This window comes from Peromyscus maniculatus, chromosome 20 (assembly GCF_049852395.1).
Source record: "Peromyscus maniculatus bairdii isolate BWxNUB_F1_BW_parent chromosome 20, HU_Pman_BW_mat_3.1, whole genome shotgun sequence".
NCBI lineage: Eukaryota > Metazoa > Chordata > Mammalia > Rodentia > Cricetidae > Peromyscus > Peromyscus maniculatus.
The window spans coordinates 24,339,088-24,358,273 of record NC_134871.1 but is presented as its reverse complement, the minus strand read 5'-3'; the positions used below and the strand labels follow the sequence as shown (position 1 = coordinate 24,358,273).

Sequence of the window (19,186 nt, the reverse complement as noted above, 5' to 3'; positions counted from 1 at the left end):
AAAGGGTTTGACCCAGCCTAGGGATGCCTGGAAAGGGAGGCTTAAAGTCAGGTTTGCCCAGATCAGACTGGCTTGTGGATGGTCTGTGGGCGATCATCTTGGTTGTTCACTAATGGAGGAGGGCAGAGCCCACTGTGGCCAGCGCCAGTTTCTGGGTAGGTGGTCCTGGGCAGTACAGGGAAAGTTAGCTGAGAAAAAGCTGGCCTGCAAGCCAGCCAGGGAGCAGCAGCCTCTGTGATTCCTGCTGTGCCTCTCTGGCTGGGAAGAGACTCCTCTGCTGGAGGTGAGGCCTGTGGACTAGCAAGCCGGCCCTCCTTCCGTCCCTGCGGGAGTCATCTGACTTACTCCAGTGACCTATGAAACCTATGAGCGGAAATAAACCCTTTCTTCCCTGGAAGTGCTGGTCATAGTGTCTTATCTCAGCAATAAAATGGATTAGAGCAGCATTCAATTATAATTTTTGTTTTGCTTTGCCATTTTCCAGGTAGAATCTTACAGGAAAACCTAGAACTTTAGAGCCCCCTCCTTCTCCCTCTTGAATTCTGGGATTATAGCTGCACACCACCACCCCTTGTTTTAGGCCTTTTCTTTATTGATTTATAGGAATTTATAGAAATTGTGTGTTTGGGATATGGTCGTGGAGATTTTCTGCAATTTGTCATTATTCACCCACTATTCCCACAGCTTCCTCTGAGGCAAATATTTTTCATCTTTGTGAAAATTGATCTTCTTTACCTCTGAGGCTTTGGATTTTCTGTCATGTCCAACTAGGAAGGCTTTCCCTGCTCGAAGAAGAGAATGCTTTCTCTCTCTGGTCTTATCCAAGGGAAGGGAGCAGGGCTTCTGTTTGCTATTTTCCAAATGGCAGCCACACTGGCGCCATTTCTCAGGATTCCTTTAGGCATCGGGAGCCAGTCAAGAACTCTTATACCTTGCTTACAGGAAGAGCATGTATCCATTTAGAAGTTTCCTGTGTTTGAAATGTCATTTTATCAAATCCTCACACTCCATGTGAGCTGTTGACATTTTCTTACTTTTCAGAGGGGGGAAGCAGGACTCAAAGAGATTGAGCAAATGACTCATTGCCACACAGCCGGAGTGTGAACACGGCCCGAACAGTCTACCTGCCACCCCGTGATTCACCCTCTCCATCTCTCGCTCCAAAGTCCCCCATGCCATGTGCCTGGGTTGGCAGATGTCTGAGCAATGAGGGATAGTTATCAACTGCCCAACTGGCAAGGCCTCCTGTGGCCAGAGATGGGGTATGTCCCACAAAGCTGTCAATCATCAGGGACTCGATGATGATAGGCTGTAAGGATGCTTCTCCTCATGGGCGACTATGACATTGTGTGCTTGCTGTGTGGCTGCAGCCAGTCCTAACCCGCATAGTGTGACTACTGGGGTAGACCACAGGAGGGCACCTGAGGAGGGCAGCGGCTCCAGGAGATGGACTCCACCCCCACCTGGGCAGTCAAGGCCCTCCATCTCTTCCCTCTCCTCCCTTCTCCTTCTCTATGGCCTAGTCTTAGCAATTCTTTGAAGTAAGCTTCCATCTGAATATATTCTGTCTCACACTCAGCTCAGTGGTTGTTTAAAAAAAAACTTTGTTCTAACCAGGTGTACAAGTTTGTAATGCCAGCACTCTGGGGCAGAGGCAGGAGAATTGTGAGTTCCAGATCTGCCTAAACTACATAGCGAAATCCTGTCTCAAAAATAATTAAATCAACCAAAAAGGTAAATATTCTGGGCCATGCCTGGTGGCACATAGAGGCAGATCTCAGGGAGTTTGAGGCCAGACTAATCTACATAGTGAGTTCCAGGCCAGCCAGGGATATATAATTAGACTCTGTCTCAAAGAAGAAGGAAAAAAGGAAGAGGAGGAGAAGGAGGAGGAGGAGGAGGAGGAGGAGGAGGAGGAGGAGGAGGAGGAGGAGGAGGAAATAATCTGGGGCTGGTAGCTCATCGGGTGTCTTAGTTGGGTTTTTATTACTGTGAAGAGACACCATGACCATGGCAACTGTTACAAAGAAAACATTTAATTGGAATGGCTCATTTACAGTTTCAGAGGTTCAGTCCATTATCATCATGGCTGGGAGCATGGCAGCGTGCAGGAAGATGTGGTGCTGGAGGAGAAGCTGAGAAGCAGGCAACAGAAAGTCTAAGACACTTGGAGGTATCCTGAGCACAGGAGACCTCAAAGCCTGCCCCCACAGTGACACACTTCCTCCAACAAGGCCACACCTCCTAACAGTGCCACTCCCTTTGGGGACATTTTCTTTCAAACCACCACAGAGGGTAAAATGCCTGCCTCCTGAGCCCATGGGACTTGATGCCAGCGTTGTGTATAAAGCCCAAAGCCTATCGAGGTGATGCACACGGTAGACAGCCTGGCTGCGGTTCAATGAGGAACCCAGCTCAGAACATGAGGGAGAGAGCAGGTGTGGAGGGAGAAGATGCCAGAGGGGCAGTGAGAGGGCCAGACGTCTAGGAATTCTCAGAAATGCTCCGAAATGGAGAGACTTCTCCCTTTACAGTCCCGGGGCCACTGTGGTTTCTCAGCTGAACGTGACTAATTCCCCTCCAGTCTTTGGGGCAGGACACAGACTCGGCGACTCACGGTGGCGTTGGCTTCAGTCCGGCACTGCCGTCCAGCCTTTGTTACAGTTCTTATCAGCCAGGAAAGGGCTGTGGCTTCAGGCGTGGATCCAGACTGGAGCCTGTAGCTAGTGCGGCAGCGTCTGACCCAGCACCGCGACCAGTCAGACTGAACAAGAGAAAGGTCGGGCGGTCCTGGAGATGGGGAGGCAGTGGTGGCAGTGGAGGGAAAGGAGAGCTGTGCCCCGAGGAAGCCCCCGCAGGCCACTGGGAAAGATGAAAGGCCTCACAGGGCGACTAAGAACAGTGGCTGAGATCGCTGTTTTCTTCTGGCCACAGTGCCCCACGCTCCTCCAGACACCGAAGGCAATCGTGGTGGGGCCTGGTAACTCCGGGCTGACCACCCTGACCTTGCTGGGTAAGCACCAGCCGGTCCCTCAGCTGGACTCCAGACCGTCTTTTAAAAGCTGGCTTCCCTCCGCTCTTGGCACTGCCCAGATGTTTTGAGAACAGACCCCCCCCCCCTACTGCTTCTTTCCTACAGCTCTGCCAAGTCACCCCTTCCCGGGAGCGTGGCACCCCTTCCCAGGGAGCGTGGCACCCCTTCCCGGGAGCGTGGCACCCCTTCCCGGGAGCGTGGCACCCCTCCCCGGGAGCGTGGCACCCCTCCCCCGGGAGCGTGGCACCCCTCCCCGGGAGCGTGGCACCCCTCCCCGGGAGCGTGACATCCCTCCCCGGGGAGCGTGGCACCCCTCCCCGGGGAGCGTGGCACCCCTCCCCCGAGAGCGTGGCACCCCTCCCCCGGGAGCGTGGCACCCCTCCCCGGGAGCGTGGCACCCCTTCCCGGGAGCGTGGCACCCCTCCCTGGGGAGTGTGGCACTTCCCCAGTGTTTTTTAACCTAGTCCAGAACTCCTGGCTCAAGTGAGTGTCCCCTGACCTCAGCCTCTTGAGTAGGTGGGACCAGTGACGTGGCCACTGTGCCTGACTGGCTGCATGTGGTTTTCGGTTCTTACTTTAAATTTTAAAAAATATTTCCCGGGAGATTATAATTACATCCTTTCTCCCTCCTCTCCTCCCTCCCAAACTTCTCATGTACCCCCACTTTCAAATTCATGGTCTCTTTTTCTTTAATTGTTGTTACATTTATGTACATTTTAAATATATATGTTATATTATATTCCTAAATCCATAAATACAGCCTTCTTAGCCGATATAATGTGACTTGTATCTGAATAGCCAATTCGTGTATTCTTCCTAGGGAAGACATTTCCCCTGCTCTCAGAATCCCTTGGCTGCCTACTGCTGGTTTTACGCGGCGCTTTTACCCTGCAAAGAAAAGTCATGAAACACAACAAAACCCACTATCATGGTTTTATTAGGAGGAGGGAGGGACAGGACAGGATGTGTGGTTAGGCCTGCTGAAAAGACAGGTGCGGAGGAGGGGGAGGGAGAGGAGGAGGAGGGTACATGGGACCCACCTTTTAAGGACTACCCTGCGTATGCACACATGGGCCCACGTGGCTACTCCACACACGTGCATAGATTACATGATCATGCTGTGCACAGATTACATAGGACGGAGGGCCCGGAAATGACTAGGTGGAAATGACTAAGTGTCTCTCCAGGGCATGCCCGGTCATGGGGGCGTGGCTAGAATTCCTGTTGTCCCTGACTCTTTTTGTAAAAGATGGCAGATGAGTGGGTATGGGGGCATTTGTTTCTCCTGAAAACTGCTTCTGGCTGACTTGGTGGGTGTCAGTTGACTCTTGGGGAGCTAGGGAAGGGGGCTTCTGAGGTAGCCAGGTGTCCTGGGGTGGTGGGCTGTCACCTGCTGCTTTGGAACCATCCATCTCTCTCGGCTTGGGACTCTGGCTGTTTGTGTCTGAGAGGGTGCTGGGGAGACAGAGAAAAGCTTAGGAAAAAAGGGGGGCATCCTGGGACCAGGAAAGTTTGGGTTATACTTATCTGAAGCAGTTCTGACCTGTCCAAATGGACTCAAGCTGGTTTCTGGAACTCGGAAGAATTTTTAAACTTTAAGAAACAGCCATGGGAAATTTAAAGCCTTGGGCTGGTGACCATGACATTGTAATGTTTAGTACTCTGGTATATTGGTTTGTGTTAGTGAGAGAAAAAGAGAAAGAGAGAGATTTAGAACATGTTTTTAATTTTTACCTGAGATAAGCCTTATCTGAGACAGATTATTTTAAGGCACCTGTTTCTTTTATTAGTTTAGCATCCAGGAGACACAGGTGATCAATTGCTGGGTCTGGACCCTTTTGGGTCTTGGGTTGTAAATACCTCTGGACTGTTATTGTTCCTTCCTGCCTGGATATATTTATTTGATGATCCTCAGCCTCCAGCTCTATGGTGGTCCTGTAATAATTAGCTACGTAGTTAATTAGGAGTGGGAACCAGGAAGGAAGAGCTTGTGGGGTGATACCTCATTCTTCTGGAATTGGTGACAAGGCGTTGGATCCTGGTGTCCTCTGGAACTTGAGAGAGCAGGGCCCTGTCTGTGTCACTGTGTATGAGGGATGGAGGTGAGATAAAAAGGTTTCAGATGAGACAGGTAGACCCAGTGAGGAAAGCCCTCGAGCTTAGCAGCTGTAGAAGTTACAAGAATTACTTTGAAGGGTCCCTGCCATTTAGGGGAAAGAGGTGAGGGACACTGGCCTGTAGGGGAAAGAAGAACCTGATCCCCAGTGTGGATTGGGGGTGGGCAAGGACTGTCACATGGCTGAGGTAAGGAATGGTCTGCGAAGTTCCACAGGACAGACCTGAGATGACAGAGTAAGGGAGTTAACAGGCTGTCTGGAATGGGGGAAGGTCTGGATAGAAGACCCAGTGTTAGAGCTGGTCTCCCATACATCAGTTCAAATGGAGAAACTGAAAGAGGCTTCTTAGGAAGGGCCCTGAGCCTGAAAAGAGCTAGAGGCAATAATTTTATCCAGTCAAGGTCAAATTCCTGTGACATCTTAGTAAGAATAGATTTTAGAGACCGGTTAGTCTACCTTCCCTGAGGACTGAGGACAGTATGGGATATGAAAATTGTAGTGGGTAGCCATTCCAGCTTGGATCTGGAAGTTCCAACCCCCATTGAGACTCTGGCAACTGTCACGCCTACGAGGCGGGGCCAGGGGAGGCGCCAGGAGACCTGAGAGCTGGATGGGCCAGCGCTCTCTTTGTGCGCTCTCTCTGTGCCGGGACGCTGAACGGTGGAGATTGACTGAGCAGAGCTCCAGAGAACACCGCTGGACTGCAATACTCCTTCCCCAAACCCTGCGACCTACCCATTACTTAATTTGTGAGTTACACCATTAAATAAATATCCTTTTAACTATGTGAAGTGGCCAAAATAATTTGTCCAATAGAAAATGCCAAGGAATATTAAGAGCCTTAGCTAGTTAGTGTCTGGGAAATCTGGGAGGTAAACTCCAGACCATTGTCAGACTGGAGAGAGGCAGGAACCCCAAACCAAGGAATAATTTCTTGGATAAGGAGATCTGCAACTGTTTGAGCCCATTTATTAGAAACCAGGTATGCCTCCACCCAATTTGAAAACGAATCTACCACATGAGGAGATATTTAACATTCCTGACGGTGGGCATATGGATAAAATCGAGCTGCCAGTCAGTCCCTGGAAGGGAACCTCTAGCCTGGTGCGTGGGAAAAGGCTGACTTCTATACCTTGTATTGGGGTTTGTCCTTTGGCAGATCTCACAAGAGGCAGCAATAGTTCTTAAGAACTGTAGGTCCTCAGAGTTGGGCTGCAGGTGGGCTTTTACGAATTGAGACAGAGCCTGCCCATTAGGGTGAAAAAGCTGGTGTAGATAGGACAGGATTCGCCTGGTGTCAGGAGCTGCCTGTGAGGGTGTGGACTGCACTGTATGGATCTCTGCAGTGGGTGGGGTGAGACTTGGCCCTGGAGGGCCGCTGTCCTGGCTGCCTGGTCAGCCCGGTTGTTTCCCCTAGAGATGATGGAGCTGTCAGTCTGATGAGACCAGCAGTGGACAATTCCTATAGCCTTGGAGATATGGGAGGCTTTTAGCATGGCCATTATTTGGCCTGAGTTAGATATGGATCCTCCCTTTGCTGTAAGGAGCCCATGCTCCCTCCAAATAGCAGCGTGGGACAGGGGGATATGAAAAGCATATTTGGAGTCTGTGTAAACATTTAGGGATTGCCCCTGTGCCAATTGGAAGGCACAGGTGAGAGCTATCAGCTCAGCCTGTTGGTTAGTGGTGTGTGGGGGTAATGCCTGTGCTTCTACCACCCCAGTATCTGACACTATGGCGTAGCTGGCTTTACGGATCCCCTCATGTAGAAAGGCGCTGCCATCTATGTACCAGGTATGAGTGGCCTGAGGCAGTGTGCTCTCCTGTGTGTGCGGAGGGTAAGGCCACGGTTTCTACTGTAGTTCTTTGTCTAGTGTGAAGGCCCTGTGACATTAGCGCGTCCATCGATGTCATTCTTACTCAGGTCATATGTGGGCAGCCTTCTTGGTGAGACTTCATGGGTGTGGCTTCTGACGTTTCTAGGAGGCAATCTCACAGCAAACCCCCTGTTCCTTTGTCTTTACAACCCCCCCCCTCTTCCACAGTGATCCCTGAGCATTAGGTATAAGAGTTGCATTGTAGATGTATTAGTTGGGACCGGGCTCTACAGCTCTGTATTTTGATTGGTTGTAGTTTTTTGTTTTTTTATAATTAATGGTCTCTGTCCATTGTCAGAGTCCTTGATGAGGAGTGATGGGGACACTTATCTGCAGATAAAAGGACAAATATTTAGAATGTAATTAGGGATTATGCTGGTTTATAAAGTGGCAGCTGTAGGTTCTCTGTTAAGATCCACGGCTTTTCTTGCTCTGTGTAGCTGGCTAGCTTTCCAGTACCAGGCATGATTTCCCTCTTGTTGAATGACACAGTTAGAGAACTGTTGGTTTCCACCAAGGTATGTGTGCCACTGTGGCACCCATAGGCTCCTGTGCCATGCTGGTTTTTATTGTGGTTCGTAGGTGGCATAGCTAGGGAGAACTGTCGGTAGCTTCCTTCCTTTGGAAGCTTGTGTGGTAAGCTTGTGCGGTGCCTTCTGATACCATGAATGTTAGTCCCCAGACTTTCAGGTCAGGTCCAGCTGGGGTTGGGAGCAGAGGTATGCTCTGGACCCAGTGTCCAAGGTGCATGGTGTCTTCAGCAGTAAGGACTTACCTTCCACCTTTAGAGGGCAACCAAGGGCTATAGCCTGTAATTTTTGGGAGTCTCTTGGACAATGCTGCCCAACAACTCAAGAGAGTGTTTCTCATACCTGGTGTTAGGTGATCTTTTATTCTTAAAGGGAGCATCATCAGCCCAGATGAGAAAGTTTCATGTAAACTGTATTTGCATATTTATATATCAACTTACATTGTTTATAGGTATTTTAAGGTAGATAGTTGATAGTATGAGTCTGACTTTTTTCCAGAATTCTTACTCTTATTTTGTCCTCTTTCTATATTTATCTTCCTCTGCCATCCCTAATTCAAGCCCCCTGAGTTTTCCTTATCTCCCTTCAGATCACTCACGCCCAGCTATTTCCCTCTCCCTTATCCCCCACTGAGGTCTCTTTTTACTTTCCTGGTTTCTGCAGTTACTCCACGTTATATACTCATGAGACCCAAAGACGTGGAGCTAGGAAACACAGATGAGAGAGACCATGTGGCATTTGTCTTTCTGGGTCTGGGTTATCTCACTCAACAGGGTCTTTTCTAGTTCTGTTCATTCACCTGGAGAGTTCACGATTTCATCTTTCTTTACAGCTGTATTTTATTCCACAATGGATGTATACCACATTTTTTTGTTATCCGTTGTCAGTTAAAGGTTCCATTTTAGGAACTATTTAGGTTCCATTTCCTGGCTATTGTGAACAGAGCGATGATGACTATGGCTGACTGAATCTCTGTGGAGTCCTTTGAGCATACACCAAGGAGTGGTATAGTTATACGGCAGACTCATTTTTAGCTTTTTAAAATCCTCCACACTGATTTTCATAGTGTCTGTACCAGTTTGAAATCCTGGCTAAGCCCATATTTCTGTCAGAGAGACATGAACTTGTGCATCCAGGAGGATGCACACACAATAAATCAATGTAAAAAAAAAAGTTTGAAGTAGCAAAACAGATAAACGAAAAGAACAGCGCTGGCAGGGCGAATGTTTCAGATCTCAAGAGTTATTACAGGGCCAGAAAGAGAAGCAGTGTGGCGCTGGTGCAGACGACAGAGCCCAGTGTGGCGCTGGTGCAGACAGAGCCATGCAGTGATAGAGATGTGAGCCCACAGCAGGCGAGGCCCCTTCTCCCCACACAGCAGGCGAGGTCCCTTCTCCCCACACAGCAGGTGAGGCCCCTTCTCCCCAGACCCCTCCAGCACTGGCTGGCAGTAGTTTGTTGATCTTTACCATTATGATTGGGTTAAGATGAAGTCTCCAAGTTGTTTCGATTTGCATTTCCCGCATTGCTGGGGAGAAAGCACGTTTTTGAAGGTATTCCTTAGTCATGGTTGTCTTCTTTTGAGAACCCTCTGTTCAGATCGCAGGCCCGTTCTTTGAATAGGTCGTTTGGTTGGTTTGTTTTTTGAGTTCTTTCTAGTCTAGATCTTCCTCCTCTGTCAGATGTCTGCTGGCAAAGATTCTCTCCCATTCTGTGAGCTCCCTCTTCGTGTGGTTCAGTGCTCTTTTCAGCCACGCAGAAGCGTGTCAGTTTTAGACAGTCCACTTGTCTATTGTTGGCCTTCATTCTCCGAAAATGGAGTCCTGGTCTCTTCTGATTCCTGTACCACACAGGAACGGCCTGTGTTTTCTTCTAGCAGTTTCAATGTTTCAGGTTTAAGTCACTGACTCATTCAGAGTTAGTTTCCATGCAAAGGTGGTAGAGATGCAGAGTTAGTTTTCTTCTTCTTAGTGTGGACCGGGTTTCCCTGCACCATTTTTGAAGATGCTTCTTCTCCCCAGTTTATGTTTTTGGCATCTTTGTTGAGTACTAAATGGCTGAAGTTATGCATATCTGTGTTTGGTCTTCCTTTTTTAAAAATGTTTTGGTATTCAGTTGTGTTTTATTGGTTTACATGTCTATTTGTGCCAGTACCACGTCGTTTTTTATTACTATGGCTTTGTAATAACTCTTGGGATCTAGAATAGTAAACTTTCCAACATTGTTCTTTTGGTTTTGCTTTTTACTTTAAATGTTCTATTTATTTATCTATCTATCTATCTATCTATCTATCTATCTATCTATTTATTTATTTATTTATTAGGTTTTTCGAGACAGGGTTTCTCTGTGTAGTTTTTGGAGCCTGTCCTGGAACTCACTCTGTAGACCAGGCTGGCCTCGAACTCACAGAGATCCGCCTGCCTCTGCCTCCTGAATGCTGGGATTAAAGGCGTGCACTGCTACCACCTGGCCTACTTTAAACTTTTTTCTTTACATTTATTTATTGTGTGTGCATGCTCATAGGTGCACAAGGTCATGCCACTGCTTCTGTGTGGAGGTAAGAGGATAGCTTTCAGTATCTGTTCTCTCCTTCTACCGAGTGGATCTGGGGGACTGAACCCAGATCATCAGGCCTGGCAGCAAGTGCCTCTCTTTATCTGCTGAGATATCTAACCACCCTGGCTTTGGTGTTTTGAGCCAAGGTCTTATGTAGCCTAGGTTGACTTCAAAATCAGTATGTAGCCAAACATAGTCCCATCTCCACCTCCCAAGTGCTAGGATCACAGGTGTGTATCACCACTTCTAGCTTGTGGTTCCTTTCACACGCCTTCCGTTCCTATCTGACCCTCTTCATAAGATGGTGAGGTTCTGGGAAGCAGGGATTGCCCTCCATCAATTCCAGATGCCCCGCTCTTCCAATGGCTAGCCAGAAGGCGAGAGCTAGGGTGTGTTCCGATGAACGTTTCCCTCTCAGCCAAAGCAGAGTGTTTTTCAACAGATGTTGTGAGACAAACAAGGACTTAATTATGTGAAATGAGTCTCAGGACTCTAACACGGTTTGAACCTCATCTTTTACAAGGGGAAACCAAGGTCCTGGTGATGACATGCTTTCCCAGAACAGAGTATCTTTCCAGAAGCCAGGTCAAGACATGAGGGTCTTTACTGACAGTGTACCCTTATTAGAGGCAGCAGAACACATCCTGGGCTTGGCCAGCCTTATGTGCTCAGCTACTGTGTTCTTTGCCCCCAAAGCCTTTTTAAAAAATGGCATCTGTATTCTCTCTTTATTTCGATTATGTATTTCTTTTGAAAATTTGCCTTGCATTAAATTTTGACTACAAAAGTCTTAATTTTGGGCGGGCGGAGGGTGGCGGCGGCGGCGGCAGCTCGGGCTCCGGCTCGGCTCGGCCGTGGGCATCTTTGGGCCTTTGGGGTTGGCTCGGAGCCTGCGTGCGCCGCGGGGGGCCAGGCGGCGGAGTCTCACCAGCGACCCCGACTCCTGGCAGGCCAGCCCGGCCAAGAAGGCCCGGGTCTCGCCGCTCAGCGCGGAGCAGCTCGTTCGCATCCAGAGGAACAAGGCTCAGGCTCGCCGCCCGCAACGTGCGCGCCGGCTTCGGCGAGAGCTGAAGCAGCAGCTGTGCGGAGAGTTCGGGAAACCGTACTTCATTAAGCTCATGGGATTTGTTGCTGAAGAAAGAAAACATCACAAGGTCTATCCACCCCCGGAGCAGGTGTTCACGTGGACCCAGATGTGTGACATCCGAGATGTGAAAGTTGTCATTCCGGGACAGGATCCCTATCACGGACCTACTCAAGCTCACGGGCTCTACTTCCGTGTCCAAAGACCAGTTCCACCTCCGCCCAGTTTGGAAAACACTTTTAAAGAGCTGTCCACAGACATCGATGGTTTTGTTCATCCTGGCCACTTTAAGGTGTCCTGCTCCTCAATGCTGTCCTCACCGTCCGCGCCCACCAAGCCAGTTCCCATAAGGAGTGGGGTTGGGAGCAGTTCACGGATGCAGTTGTGTCGTGGCTAAATCAGAACCTGACAGGCCTCGTGCCATTGATAGGAAGCGTCACCATGTCCTGCAAACAGCCCATCCCTCCCCGTTGTCGGTGTACAGGGGCTTCTTTGGATGCAGACATTTTTCTAAAGCCAATGAACTGCTCCAGAAGTCTGGCAAGAGGCCCATCAACTGGAAGGAGCTGTGACCTTGAAGTGCAGGCCGCCTGTCTCCAGCAGTGCTTCTGAGAGGCCGCTGAAGCATTGGCCATAGACGTCACTGAAAAAGTCCTCTTCTTAAGTTCCCGTGTGAGAGAAGAAAATGGAGAGATCTTTGTAAAGCGGTCACGAGCCAGCTGGGCGGCAGAAACCACAGCTTCGGCAGCCAGACCTCTTTTGACTGGCGCTAGGCTTGAACTCTCCCGGCCAGGCAAGGTGGCCTGGCCGAACAAGCCCACTTCTCACAGACCGGTGGTCACGTACTTGTCCTCTGTGAGCTGTAGTGGGCTGGGGGAGAGATGGTTTTTGATGAGCTAAGTTTGGTGTCTGCCACTGTTTACACGTAGTGGTCACAAGGTGTCCAGGTGTCCAGGTGTGCTCTTCAAAGGGCCTCTGTCTCAAGGAGCCCTTGAGTGTCTTGCCGTCTTTGAGAATCTGTTTCCTGTTAGAAAGGGAGCGAGCGTGTTTTCCTGGCTGCCATCCATCCTGCTGCTCGTCCAGGCCTTTGCCTTAAGCAAGTGGTAGAGCTGAGCAGAGCAGAGGGTAGGGTTTGTGTTTGTTTTAAACGAGGGTGGGAGGTTTTCTTGTAGTACCTGTGGAGTCAGGGTTCCCACAGCAGACTGCCAGGTGTGTGACACTGGGGACCAACCCCAGGGTGCTGCTTTTTTTTTTTTTAAATGGGCTGAATTCACACAGATTGTATTTCTCTGCAACGCTGGAGAATGTTGTGTCTTTTACAGGGTAGGCAGATAGACTATTTTTTCAGTCCTTTCTTTGAGAGACAATCTACTGGGTTCATACCTCAACCTGGATCCAGTGGGTCCTACTAGTTAGAGAAGTAATCCTGCCTGAGCAGGATAATAGAGATCGTTGGAGTTTGGCTTTGTAAAAAAAAAAAAAAAAAGTTTTAATTTTGGACTAGCCATGGTGGCATACACACTTAATCCCAGCACTCAGTAAGTAGGCAGGGAGTCTGAGTTCAAGGTTATCCTAGGATACACAGTGAGTTCAAGGCCAGCTAGACTATATGAGAGCCTGCCCCCCCATCTCCTAGGATGTTCAGAAAAGTAAAATATTAAAAATTACTTAAATCCCATCATCCAGAGCTAATCTGTTCACTACCATGAATAAGTACATGTAACTGTGATCAAGCCATATGTTGAATTTCATTTGTCTTTATTAACCAGAGTCAAGGTTTAAGAAATGTTTTAGGCACTGTTCTGTTGCTGTGAAGAGACACCATGACCAAGGCAGCTTACAAAAGAAGGCGTTTAACTGGGGTCTTGCTTACAGTTTTAGAGGTTCAGTCTATGACGTCATAGTAGGAAGCATGGCGGCATGCAGGCAGACTGTAGCCATGGCTGAGAACTTACATCCCAGATCACAGGCAGGAGGCAGAGATGGAGATTGGTCACCGGCTTCTGAAACCTCAGAGCCCACCCCCACGACACGCCTTCTCCAACAAGGCCACACCTCCTAACCTTTCCTCAACAGTCTACCACCTGAGGACCAACCATTCAAACATATGAGCCTGGGGGGGGGCATTTCCATTCAAATCACCACGAGAAGTGTGTTTTCATACAGGCGTAAGCAGCAGGGTGAGAGACTGAGGAGTGGATTGGGGAGACGGCTGAGAGGCCAACGTGCTTCCTGCACAGGCTTGGGTTTGATCCCCAGAACCCACAATGGGAGGAGAGAACCAACCACCCCAGCTGCTCCCCGGCCTCCACTCCTACTCAGTAGGTCAAGCACCATATGCCCATGCACTAATAGTGAATGAAATAAAAACTCAAAAATTAATTGATTTCCTAGAGAAAAGGAAATACTGCTTTTTGGTAGACGGCAGAAAGAAGGCTGGTGTGTCACAGAGGCAGACAGCTGTGAACATGTGCAAAGCCCTGGTTCAATCCCCAGCACCCAAAAAAGAAAACCCCCCGACTCAGAGGGAAGAAAAAGACTTCACTAGCTGGTTTTGCTGGTACACGCATGGATTCTTAGCATTCAGGAGGAAGAGGCAGGAGGATCTCTGTGAGTTCCAGGTCAGAAGGGCTGCATAGTGAGTTCCAGGTCAGCCTGGTCTACATAGTGAGTCCCTGTCTCAAAACAAACAAACAAACAAACAAACAAACAAAATAATAAACCACAAGATAAATATATTTTTAATATATAATAATACAGATTATGGGGTACAGTGTGATACTTCAGAATGTGCATATAATGTATGCCTATCACTATAGTCACCCTACTGTGCTGTAGAAATAAAATACATTTTAAACAAAGAAAACACTAAAGTTCAACTGTGACGAACTGAAAATGCAAGGAATTAATAAAAGACGCCCCGGCTGGACACCATGTGTTTTATTGTGGAAATCATACAGATACCAGATTTGTTTGACGCTCACGCTGTTATTGCGCTGGGGTGAAGTTTTGGATTTAGGTGTGAGGTGAAAGTCAGCTTTCAGCTCATTGTGAAATGAACAGCAAAGCTAACGCTGAAAAGGTGGACGCTGCCCTCCGAAGGGCTCTCGGCGGGGGGTGGGGGGGGGGTGGGGGGGGGGTGGGGTGGGGGGTGTCTGTTTTCTGACAGGACTCAGCACGATCTTTAAGGAAAGTGCTGCTTAACAACGGGTTAATGTAGGACAAACAAGCTCGCTAAGGAGTTGACTCTGAGGCTACAGAACAATTTTGAACTCACAGGGGACAAAACCAGGAAAGTCTTCAAAACAAGAACTCTCTGGTTTCAGGAGACAGCTCTCCAAATCCAGAGAAGGAACTGTCACAGGTGCTTTTGTGTGCTTGGCGTGCACCAGGAAGGGTGTGCAGAGTTTGACAAGCAGGTCATTGTCACCTGCACAGCCCCAGGAAATGTGAAACGTCTTTGACACACAGGGGACACAGTGTTCAGGAGCCTAGATCCTTGTCCCCAAGTCCCAATTAGGGGCTGCGACTCAGTGTAGGTGTGTCATTACAAACCCACCCTCTCCACGAGGCCAGGGGATGTGGAGGGGACCCAGCACACATGTCCTTTAGAAGCATGTGACCTACAGGCTGTGGGCATCATCCTTCTACTCATATTCTATTGGCCAGAACTTGACCACGTGAACAGATCAAGCCTGCTAGGGAAGCCGGGAAATCCAATCTGAAGCTGGGTGTCCATGTGCCTATTCCAAACGAGGGAATCCTGTGCATAAAGGGAGCATGTGGACAGTGAGAAGCCCTTGCCCAGGTCTTCTCCCTCCCCACCCCCCACAATGATTCTGTCTGTCTGCCCTGCCCTCCATACATGACTGCCAAGTCTGCAGGCTGACCATATGTGGTGATATTTTGTTTGTTCGGTAACAAATAAAATTTGCCTGAAGATCAGAGGACAGAGCCAGCCACTAGATTAAACATAGAGACCAGGCAGTGGTGGCACACACCTTTAATCCCAGCACTTGAGATCTTATGCCTTTGCTCCCAGTATTTGGGAAACACACATGCCATTAATCCCAGCACTAGGAAGGCTGAGACAGGAAGTGATATGGCTGGGTGGAGAAAGGCATATAAGGCAGGAGGAGACAGGGACTCAGTCCTTTTGGCTGAGGACTCAGGGGCATTCAGTCTGAGGATTCGTGGAGACAGGGTCTTCCCCTTCAGGAGCTGGTGAGGTGAGAAAAGGCTGTGGCCTGTTTCCTCTGATCGTTCAGCGTTTACCCCAATATCTGGCTCCGGGTTTTAAGACCAATTAGGATTCGTGCAGCAACCATGTCTTGGATGCTCTCCCACAGTTTCCATTGCCTTCTCTTTCCTTCAGGGGCAACATCTACCCTGCCCGCCACTCAGGCCCCAGATTCCGCATCATCACCAGCTCTCACTTTGTCTCTAGTTCCCCAGCATGTAAAGAACATCACTCTCATCTTCCCAGGCCGGGGGCTGCAGTAAACATCTGCCTCGCTCTCCATCCAGCCTCAGCCTTTCCAGCGACAGGGTTAAAAGCTGTAACTAGTTCACATGGCTTTCACTTGATTTGATGCGGGTTAAAGTCTGAACTCTGAGACGGTGGTCACAATTTGGATATTGGGAGGGTGCCTGGATGTGCACTGATCTTTCCGTATTTGGTTCAGACTCTCTTCTCTGCTGTTCTTCCCCTCCTCACCTGCCTCATACATCCTACCCATCCTCCAAGGTGCAGTCTCTTTCAGGACCCCCACAAGCAGATGCCCAGGCTCCCTCATAAACTCTCTGGTTCTTAATTCTGGGCCCCAGGTCTGGACCTTTGCTCTATGTACCCTGACACTTTCTCCTCAAGGGACAAGCCTGAGCCAAGCTCCCTGGTGCAGGGTCCACCCACATTGCAGGGTCTGGCACTGATGGCCACTCTGAGACATTCACTGCATCTATTCTATGTGGCCTCTCCACTACAAGTTCTGGGGGTAAGGGGGTCCGAGGAGGAGGCAGCCCCCAGGGCCACTGCTGAAGCTCGTGACCTGTGTTATTTTGTTCTGTAGCCCTCGGACTGGCTGTGCTCCCTGTCAGCACGATCCAGAGTCATCTACTCACACCGTTTCCTGCCTCACAGAGCCACCGTCCTGTACTATTCTGACTACAGGGTCAATGCCTGTAACCTGATCCAGGCTTTAAAAATAGCCCAGAGGTCTGACCCACTAAGAGACCTCCCAGGAGCCTCCAGATGGGCAAACTCATCCTGACAGAACCTGTGTGTGTTTAAAAATCTCCAAGGAAACGGCTTCCCCTGCCCCTCCAGCCACCAGAGCTGTCTGGGGATGTTCCTCTCAAAACGGACCCTCTTCTGGCCAGCCTCCGGGAAGGGCTGGATTTCTGCCCCTTTGCGGGGCAGACTAGTGTGGAGGGTACCTCAGCTTCTTAAGCAGGCATTGGGCGGAACTGCTGACGTCACAGCGCGAGTAGCTGGAAGATGCAGGGCAGAGTCCCACAAGCTCTCTGGCTGAGCACCCCTCCACCCTGCCTCCCAGCTGCAGCCCTCAGGGTGGAGTCCTCAGCCGGCAGCCCCCGTGGGACCATCGTTGTCATCTCTCCAAGTCACTGTCCTCCCAGAGTCAGGGTGAGAGGGGCAGGACCAGTTCCCGTTCCCCCCTGGGACGCTGCCCCTGGAGGAATGGATGGGTGTGTAGGGGACTTTGTCGTCCTCATCTACAGCCAAAGGGGGCTGTCATCCAGTGTTTGCAGCTAAGGCCAGCGCCAGCACGGGACTGGGTGACGTAGGGAGTGCGGACAGAGGAGGGAGCTAGGAGTGGAGGACAGTGGCAGAGCAGGTGTGGGGTGGGTCATGAAATCCCAAGACCTGGGACAGGAAGCTGTGGCGCTGTTGGTAGAGTGCTTGCCTGGGACACACAGAGCCCTGGGTTCAAGCCCCAGGACAGCATCAAGCCAGATATGACACCACATACCTGTAATCCCAGCATCTGGGAGAAGGAGACAGGAGGATCAGAAGTGGGCTACAGAGTCAAGAAGAGGAAGGACGGACGGAGGGCAGGGAGGTAGCAGGTTGGCTGGCCTCCTTAGGATGCTTTGACACCTTTGTCTTCCCTGGTAGAATCCTAAAGAATGCTCGTGCTTCCTTGGGTCAACATGGTTCCTCCCTCAGGCAGCCCTATATATAAACACCATCACTGTCAAACCCCAGAAAGAAGGGCAGGGGATACGGCTCAGTGGCAGGACAGGTGTCCTTTGTGCAGTGATGTCCTGGGTTGCAGCCTCCGCAGCGGGGAAGAATCCAGAAGCAGTAGCTAGCCTGTGGGTGGGATCAGAATTTGTTCCAGAGAAGAGCCTAGGGGGGTGGAGTTTGCGTATCCGCTTCTCCCTCCCACGAAGCCTCCTATCAGGGAGACTGGGGGCCGTGACACCATCCAGCCGGGTCCCAGGTGTTCGGGAGCCCAGCCGCGCCTCTGCCTGCCTGTGCTACGGTGACCCAAACAGTCCACTTTTTGTCACTGAGTTGTTTGCTAATTGCAGTAAAAGGACCTGATGAATCTGTCTTCTAGTTGGCCTCCCTGCCTTCAACCCACCCTCCAAATAGCTTCCAGCTTGATCTCTATTTCTCTATTTATTTGTTTTAGTAAGCATACAAACAATGCCACATTTTTTTTTATTTATTTTATTTTATTTATTTATTTTTTTTGAGACAAGGTCTGATTCCAGGCCAGCCTGGAACTCACTATATAAGTAGGCTGGCCTCATACTCAAGGCAATCCTCCTGCCTCAACCTCCTGAGTGATGTAAAGGTGTAAGCCCCCACACCCACCTTCACTGTGACACGTTCTACTCCCAATGGAACTTTCTAAGCTGCTGATCCAGAAGCCAAACAGGAAGGGGCAACCCCAGCACTCTGGAGGCTGAGGCTAGCACATGGCCAGTTCAAGGCCTGCCAGCCTGAGCTACATAGTAAGGCTCAGCCCAAGAAAGACAAACAAGGGAGAAAGGAAAGAAGGGGGGCTAGAAGTCACCCCACGTGTCATGTGCAGGCTGCGGGGCAGCAGAAGGAGCCCCCGAGGAGTGTGGGACATTACCCGAGTGCTATGTGCAGGCTGTGGGCAGCAGGCCAAGCTCCCGCTCCTGAGAAACAGTTCTGTACAGACTCTTCAGCTCCCAGAAGTCCAGACTCGAGTCTGGCGTCCTACGGCCTCCACCCAATTACCGTGCCGAATCTGGGGTTTTTAACATATTCAGAGTTGGGTGACGGTCATCACACTGGGTTTTAGGACATTTTTTTCTCCCAGAAGGTCACTTCTGCACCCCTATTTCTCATCTCTTTAACCCACTTTAACTAATCCAGAGGTGACAACCACCAGTCCACCTGTGTTCCTTGATGAGCTTTTTAAAATGCATTTACCTTAGATGTATTATCTTATGTGTAGGTGTGTTTTGCTGTTTGTATTTAAGTGCACTATGTGTGTGCCTGATGCCTGTAGAGGTCAGATAAAGGAAGAAGATCCCCTGAACCTAGACTTATGGACGGTTGTGAGCCACCGTGTGGTTGCTGGGAATGGAACTCATCCTTTGCAAAGGCATCAAGTGCTCTTAACTGCTACTCTCCAGCCCCATCCCTTTTTTAGGGTGACTGTAGCATGAATCCTAATTGATTTTAATAATAAAAAGCTGGAGCCATGTATCGGGGCAAATGCTGAATGATAAGCAAAGGAGCCATGTATTGATAAATCCTTCTGCTTAAGGGGTAAAAGGAATTTATTAGGATATAAACTGGGGAAATACACTCACAAAATACAGAATAGGAGAATCGTTGCAGGGTCCTGGAAAGCTGAGGTACAGTCCAGCACTGTTCCGCCACTGAGATGGTCTGCACCACCCAGCCCATGAGCGGAGCGAGAGAAGAGAGAGGCCTGTGTGCTGTGCTTCTCAGGTCTTAAGGGTAGCCCCGAGCCACACCT

General features: G+C 49.7%; 1 pseudogene; it reads left to right on the top strand.

The window, feature by feature from the left end:
* Positions 1-2,871: 2,871 nt before the first annotated feature.
* Positions 2,872-12,115, top strand: LOC121826796 (uracil-DNA glycosylase pseudogene; annotated as a pseudogene).
* The last annotated feature ends 7,071 nt before the right edge of the window (positions 12,116-19,186 follow it).